This window comes from Tachyglossus aculeatus, unplaced genomic scaffold, assembly GCF_015852505.1.
Source record: "Tachyglossus aculeatus isolate mTacAcu1 unplaced genomic scaffold, mTacAcu1.pri SUPER_32, whole genome shotgun sequence".
In the NCBI taxonomy this organism is placed as follows: Eukaryota; Metazoa; Chordata; class Mammalia; order Monotremata; family Tachyglossidae; genus Tachyglossus; species Tachyglossus aculeatus.
In genome coordinates this window covers 4,003,476-4,011,576 of record NW_024044838.1, presented here as the reverse complement: position 1 = coordinate 4,011,576, position 8,101 = coordinate 4,003,476, and the positions used below count along the sequence as shown (strand labels likewise).

The following is an 8,101-nucleotide window of genomic DNA, read 5'->3' as shown; positions in this document are numbered from 1 at the left end:
ACAAAAGCATTTCCCACTCCTCAAGACCCTCCAGTGGTTGCCCATCCACCTCCACATCAAACAGAAAATGCTTACTATCAGCTTCAAAGCATGCAATTACCGTAACCCTTCTCACTTCACCTCACTGCTCTCGTACTACGACCCAGGCCAAACAGTCCACTTCTCTAATGTTAACCTTCTCACTGTACCTCGATCTCGTCTATCTCACTGCCGACCTCTCGCCACTGTCATGCCTCTGTCCAGGAACGCCATCCCTCTTTATTTCTGGCAGACAATTACTCTTCCCTCCTTCAATACCTTATTGAAGGCACATCTCCTCCAAAAGGGCTTTCCTGACCAAGCCCTCCTTTCCTCTTCTCCCACTGCCTTCTGCATCATTCATTCATTCATTCATTCATTCATTCAATCGTATTTATTGAGCGCTTACTGTGTGCAGAGCACTGTACTAAGCGCTTGGGAAGTACAAGTTGGCAACATATAGAGACGGCCCCTACCCAACAACGGGATCACAGTCTAGAGTCAAGGCATCACCTTAACTCCCTTCACTCATCCCCAACTCCCAGCCCCACAGCACTTATGTCCATATGTAATTTCCCAAGATGGCAAGCTTGTTGTGAGCAGGGTACGTGTCTGTTACATTGTTCTACTGTACTCTCCCAAGCACTTAGTACAGCACTCTGCACACAGAAATTGCTCAGTAAATACTATTGATGGAATAGTAGTAATACGAGTAGTAGTAAGAGTGTAGCAGTAAGAGTAGCAGCGTAAATAATAATAATAGTAATAATTATGGTACTTGTTAATAGTCACCATGTGCGTAGCACTGTTCTAATTGTTAGACACTAGTAGCAGTAGCAGTAGTGATAGTCTTAGAAACAATAGCAATACTAATAATAGTAGCAGTAGTAGCCATGGTAGTAGTGGTAGTAGCAGCAGTTGCAGCGGTATTAGTAGTAGTATAGCTTGGCCTAATGGACATTACACAGAATGTGGATTCAAGAGACCGAAGTTGTAATCCAGGCTCTGTCACTTGCCCACTCAGTGACCTTGAATATGCTCCTTAATTCCTCTGTACCCTAGTTTCCCCATCTGTCAAGAGAGATTTCAAATCCTGTCCTGCCTCCTCCTTACCTGTGAGCCCCTTTGTAATTACACCAATGCTTAGGGCATGTTTTGGCACACACCGACCACTTACCAAATCCCAAAGGTAATATTACAACGACCGTGTTACTGGTGGCTCGGTATTCTCGTCCGGTCTGGTTCCAGGGTAAATGGGGCAGACGAGATGTGGGGAGGGGAAGAAAGGTTTAGGTGGGAAAAGGAAAATTCCCCAGGCGGACTCTGGTCAGGAGACGCCCGTTGCCCCTCCCCAGCCAGTAGGCCGGTGGGGCCGACCCACCTTATTATTAATGTGATCAATTATAACAATGATAATAACAACAATAACAATGATTATGGTGCTTATTAAGCATTTTCAAAGCATCAAACACTGTACCAAGTGCTGGGCTAGAAGCAAGATCAACAGGTCAGACACAGTAACTGACCTACTTGGGGGGTCACAGTCTTAATCCCCAGTTTACAGATGAGGGAACTGAGGCCTAGATAAGTGAGGTCACTTGCGCAAGGTCACGCAGCACACTAGTAGTGGAGTCGGGTCTAGGGTCCAGGTCCTCCGACTCCCAGACCTGGGCTATTTGGACACAGTCCAGGGCCCGAGGTCAGGTGATGCCCTGCCTACTTCAGAAAATCTTCCCCATGCTCCGCCCACACCTCACCAAGCCCCTCCTTCAACAATGGTGCCCGTGGCAACGGAACCCCCTCCCTCCACCCCCGCCCCGCTGGGCTCTGTCCCTGGGAGAGAGCCGAGCGAGCAGCTGTGCAGCTACTAGGCTCAAGTCGGGACCCATTTTTGGGTAGTGAAGACGGCTGCGTGTACTGATTTTCTCCAGTTTAGCGCAGAGTCAAGAACCGGCCTTGGCCCCGGTGAGGAGTGTCTGTGTGTTTGGGGGCGGGGAGATTGTCTGCATGGTTGGGGGATCGAAGGCAGCAGGCCGGGGCGGGGTCGCTGGTCTGGCGGGGCGGGAAGGGGAGGGTCTCGCCCCAGGCCTCCCTGGGGCCAGTTTTCCAAAGTCCAGTGCTTCCTGGGAAGGAGCGGCAGGGAGGGGAGCGCATCGATGGAAGCGCTTGCCGTGAGCAGAGCACTGTACTGAGCGCTGAGAGAGCACCGCTGCCTAAGAATCAGGCCCAGCCCCTGACCCTCGGGGTCTCCCGGCTTAAGGGAGTCGGCAGGAGGGGGCACCTGGGGTCGACCCATCCGGAGAGACCAAACGATCTAGTACGGCACAGTGTCAGACTACCGTGGGGGCCGATGCGGTGGGGGGGGGGGGGACGCGGGAGAGGAGAGAGAAAACTGGTGGTCGGCGAGGGGCCGCCGCCCATCCCCACTGACGGCAGGTTTTCCCACGAGTCGCTTCCTTTCCAGAGCTGCAATGGCGGATCGAGACTGGGAGGCTCGCAGTCAGGAGAGATTCTGCATGTGCCGGCGGGGAAGGTGGTGAGTCTGAGGGGGAGACAAGGCCTGGAGCCGCCCTGGGACTGGAACCGGGAGCGAGGAAGGGAGGAAGGGAAGGAGAAAGTAAGGGAGGGACAGGGCCCATCTCCCCGATCCTCCCCTTCAACTAATCCAGCGAGGTATTCACCGAGGGCTTGCTGCGTGCTGAGCTCTGTACCAAGCGCTTCCCGGGCTCCCTGGGTCCGCACAGCTGACAGGGATCCTGGAGAGTGTCAGCCTGCGGGGAGGGTTAAGCCCAAGGGAGAGGATGAAGAGGGGAGAGTTAGATAGGGGGAGAGTGACAGATGCGGGAGGGTCAGATGAGGGGAGAGTGAGACAGGGGAGAGTGCCAGGGGGAGAGTCACGCTGAGGAGAGTGAGATGGGGACGGCCATACAAGGGAGAATCAGATGGGGGAGATTCAGGCATAAGAGAGAGTCAGACGAGGGGAGGGTCAGATGAGGGGTGAGTCATACGCGGGAGAGTGAAAGGGGGAGACTCAAACAGGGTGAGAAAGTGAGGAGGTGTCAGCCATAGGGGAGAGAAAACAAGGAGAGTATCAGCGGGGGGCAGATTCAGGCAGGGGGAGAGACAGACAGGGTGAGAGCTTGGAGGGGCCTGCCATAGAGGAGGGAGCTAAGACAAGGGGAGAGTCCAGAAAGGGAGAGTCAGACAAGAAAAAGAGAGTCAGACGGGGCGAGCGTGAGACAGGAAGAATCAAAGGGGAGAGCGGATTTGGCCCACCGACGCCGTGCCCCCTTCCCCTTCCTGTGCCCTTTTTGTCTCCTGTGTGCCCCACCCTCTCCGGGCCCCACCGTCCCCTCCAGGCCCCCTGAAACCGTCGCCTTTGGGCCCCTCCCCCCTTTCCTCCTGACTGAAGTCACAGGGCAGGGCAGGGCAGGGCAGGGGAAGGAGGCCTCAGTTTGACAGTTAAAGATGGCGTCAGAGGGAGCGGTGCCGCCTTTAAAGGGGTCGCGGCCCTTACCCCGGCAGGATGATGGGGTGGAGCAAGCCCAGAGCGGCCTGGGCCAGGAGCTCCGGTAGAACATCCTGCCTCAGCTTCAGGCAGGCTGCGAGAGAGGGCGGGGCCAACACCACGTGCGCGCGCTCGCACACACGCACACACGTGCACACACGCGCGCACACTCATCCGCGAGCAAGAGAGGAGCTGCCGGGTTCAGGTGGGAAGGGGCGGAGTGAGCCTAAAACGAGTAGCCAATCAGCGAGGGAGAGAGGAGCGGCGCGACCGGGGAGGGGGCGGGGCCGGCACGCCAAGAGCAGCCAATCCTGGCAGCTCCTAGGAGCTCCTCCCTCCCCGCCCCGAGGAGGACTCGAGCTGGTCCTGGGCGGGACAGGCCGGGGCTGAGGGGACGAGGGCAGAAGCGCGCCATGTTTGAGGGCGCCGCCTGACACGCCTCCCTGCCCCATGGCAGAGGTCTCTGTAACTGGAAGGAGACCGGAGGTGGAGCAGGGATCCGCCCCCGCAACTCCCGTCCCCTCATGGCCGACCCGCTAAGTCGTCCCCCCGCCCGGCGGTGACATCACCGAAGGTCGGGCTTTCCCGCCCCCTCCCTACGGCGCAGTCCGCCCGGGACCCCCGGGGTCTCCTCAGGCGCTGTCCGTCGGACGTGGGCCAGGGGCCCTGCGGGCAGCAGGGCCGGCAGGCCCGTCCCCGGGGCGGGTGGGTCAGACGGTCCACTCTTCCCCTTCACCGCCGACCGAGAGCGACGACCGAGAGGTGGGGGACCGGCCTTCCGGGGAGGGAGGCTGGGGATGGGGCGAGTGGGGAGGGGAGGCGGTGGCAAGCCTGGGCATGGGGAAGGAGTAAGGGCAGGACCTGACAGCTGCTGGGGGCGGTGGGGCAGAGGGGCGGGGCATGGGGGAAAACAGAGATCCCTCCCGGGGCAGACTGGAGACGGGGGCGTTCGGTTGGCGGGAGGAGGGGACCCGGGAACCCCTGACTCTACTTCTCTGGCCTCCTGGCTGCCACAGGTTTGAACACCTGGCGTACACCACCAGGGCCCGGGAGTACCAGCAAATTCCCCGCATCGAGGAGGAGAGGGAGGAGGACCTCGAGGAGGAGGAGAAGAAGGTGGTGGAGGAGGAGAAGAAGACGGTGTTGGAGGAAAACGCGGGGCAGGAAAAGGAGAGGAAATGGAAAAAGGAGAAGGTGGAGGAAGAGGTGGAGGATAACGAGAAGGAAAAGAACACGAAATTGGGAAAGAATATAGAGGTGGAGGGGGGCCAGAAGGAGAGGGAAAAGAAGAAGGACTTGGAAAAGGAGAAGATGGAATGGGAAGAGGATGTGGAGGAGTGGAAGGTGGAGGAGGAGGAAGTTCGGGAGGATGAGAAAAGGGAGAAAGAGGAGGGGAAACTTGAGGGTCCAAGCACGTTCTTTCCCCAGAGCCCACCGCAGGTGGAGATATTCTGCGGGCTGGGGACGCTTTTCCCACGGCCTCGAAGAATTTGCCCCGAGGCGGGAGATGGGGCCAAAGAGAAGGGCAAGAGAGGGGTGTTGGGCTGGTTGGGCCGTGTCCGCAGGTGGGTCCTGAATTCCCTGAGGGGGAAGAACAGGGTGCAACCCCAGGGCAGGGAGTGAGCACAACAACGGCCTCTCCCGGGGCCCTGGCGATGCCCAGCTGGAATCCCATGCCAGTTGCTGCTCAACTATTCGTCAATTGTTCCAGTGGAGGGGCAGCTTGAGAGTCTCAGAACTCCTCACTCATCTGCCACTTGCACCCTGTGGCATTTTTGAAGCCATTCTTTCCCATTTAGGACAGAGAGTGCATCAGAAGAAGATGGAGAAAGTACAGAAAACACCATAGTTTGTTAGTACACTTGTTACCAGGTTCGGGGAAATAGAAATCATGACTAGGCCTCAGTTATCCTAAACCTATCCACCCCAAACCCCATAACTGTTTTTGTTCTCATAATCTAGATAGAGTGAACCAAGAAGTTACAAATAAATGGAACTTCCAGTAGTAAGTTCTATCGAATACATGTTTCAGTTCAAAGGAAATTTGTTTCCATGAAACAATATTTCAAGCACTAGATTGGAAAGGCTTAGAGTAAATTACCGCCATGATTCCTAAGAGAATAAGGAAGTGTTTACTCCTGATGAATGTGTGTGTCTTTCTGGGATTTTCTCACTTGTTTGAGGGGGAACTTGGATCATTTTAACCTACAGAGGAGATTGCATCCTCCAGGTGCCCCAGCTCCAAGAGATAAAACCCAACAGAAATACGTTCCCTGCAATGTCAACATCGATGTGTATGAAAGTAACTGAATACACTGTTTCCCCAGGCAGTGTACAGTAGAGACGCCTGATATTACTACCAATAGCAAGGGATAGCTCACCATTTGACAATTCTAGAATTACCCAGAGGTCCAGTGTCAAAATAAGAAAAAAGTGGCTTTCTTGACAGATGGCTGCGGAGGGTTAGAGAGTGAATGTTAGCGTAAGAGAGCATTGGAGGGTTGAGTGGCATTGTATGAACCACTCACATTAATAATAATAATAATAATAAATTGTTAAGCACTTACTAGGTGAGAAGCACTGTAATTATGCACCGGGATAGATAGAAATATTCTGTCTGACAAGCTCAGTTCCAAGGGTCTCCAAGTGTAAGTAAAAAGGAATAGGGTTTTATCCCTCTTTTACAGATGAGAAAACTAAGGCACAGTTTAAGTGACACTTCAGTGACTTGTTCATGTTCTATTATTCATTTATGTATTCACTTTCTTGTATTATTATGGTATTTGTTAAGTGCTTACTATGTGCCAAGCGCTGTTATGAGTATTGAGATAGATACAGTTGATCAGTTAGAACAGAGTTCTAGTCCCACATGGTGCTCACAGTCTAAGTAGAAGGGAGAACAGCAAGTGAATCCCTGAGGAGACTGAGACCCTGAGAAGTTGTCATTGCCCAAGGTGACACCTCATACAACTGGCAGGGCCAGGATTAAAACCCCGGACCTCTAACATTCAGACCCGTGCTCTCTCTAGTAGGCCAAGATCTTTCTTCTATAATTCCTTTGCACGGCTTTGTCCTGAGATCTCAAAACTGAGACTTGTCTGTCATTCTCAACAGGGGACTCCATCACCATTCGTCAGCAAGAAATGGCGCTAGCCTGCTGACTAAATCATTCTCCTAGCCTTCTGGATGAAAATCATCCATTTTCCTTCATGTATTAGCAAAACCTTTCCACAGTATCCTTTTCCATACCTCAAAATAAGAGACTTTATTTCAAACCCATTGCCCCTTCAGCAAAAACCATTGTTCTTCTCCAAAACTTCCTGATGGCATCTCTGACCTCCACATTACTAAAAATGTAGAGTTAGGGGTTTAACCGGGTTGTTAAAATGGTGTAAAATACCACCACCATTTTATCGGAGAAGGTGGCCGGTGGCCGTGTGTATATGAAAATCCAGGGGACGAAGAAGAAGAAGACAAGAGTGATATGGGCACCACAGGTGGAGAGAGCTTTGCGCCTCCCTTCAGAGCTGTGAGGCTTCAGGGAGCATAAGACGACACCATAGGATACGATCAGCAGTGAAAGGTTCACAACAAATCATCCCGCTGTTGGCAATGACCAAAAGTCGTGGGATGCTTGTCTCGGTGCAGGCGAGCTTCACACAGGGGATCCAAGTCACACATGAAATGGTCTATCACGTTGGGGCTGCAGAAGGGTAACCGGAACATGAAGAGGACCTGAATCATCGAATGCAGGAAACCCCCGGCCCAGGCCAGCCCCATCAACTGGCCACAGGTCTGCTGGCTTATAATGGTCATATAGTGCGGGGGCTTACAGATGGCCACGTAGCGGTTGTAAGCCATCACAGTGAGCACAAACACTTCCACCCCGGCAAAGAAATGTTCAGAAAAGAGCTGGGCCATACAGCCTTCATAAGAGATGGATTTCCTCTCCTAGAGGGAGTCTACGATCATTTTTGGGGCGATGACCGAGGAGAAGCAGGAGTCTAAAAAGGATAGGAGGGCCAGGAGGCTGTGGCTGGTGGTGATGGTGGTCACGATGAGCATATTCCCTCTCACAGTCACAAGGTACACAAACAGAAACACCACAAATAGGGTTTTCTGCATCTCTGGCTTCTGAGACAGTCCCAGGAGGATGAATTCAGTCATGTTGTTTCTACTGCCCATGATTTCTGTCTAGGATGGTTAAATAACAAAGGAGAGCCAGACCTCTGCAAGCAGCAGAGAGAAGGAACATCAGCCCAAGTGGTGGTGCAGCTAAAACACCAAGGTTATGGACCTACTCGCAGTCCCAGAGTTCTTTCTTATAAGAAAGATTATTCCTCCATTCTTTCAGAGCAACAGGCAGCAATTTCCTAGAACAGGCATTATTCCCGAAAGGAAATTTTCTGTAGAAAATACACTTTTTGGCCAGAATTCATCATGAGCGAACCTAAAATTAGATGCTAATTTAGCATCAGCAGGCAAGCAAAGCACCACTCACCTCACCAAACCCCAACTGCACCTCCAGGCTCCTGGTACCTTGCCAGCCCTGTTCCTCCACCTGCTGCCAGGTTG

General features: G+C 53.3%; 1 pseudogene; it reads right to left on the bottom strand.

Annotated features, from left to right (window-relative positions):
• Positions 1 to 6,791: 6,791 nt before the first annotated feature.
• LOC119921910 lies at positions 6,792 to 7,711 on the bottom strand (annotated as a pseudogene).
• Positions 7,712 to 8,101: the final 390 nt, after the last annotated feature.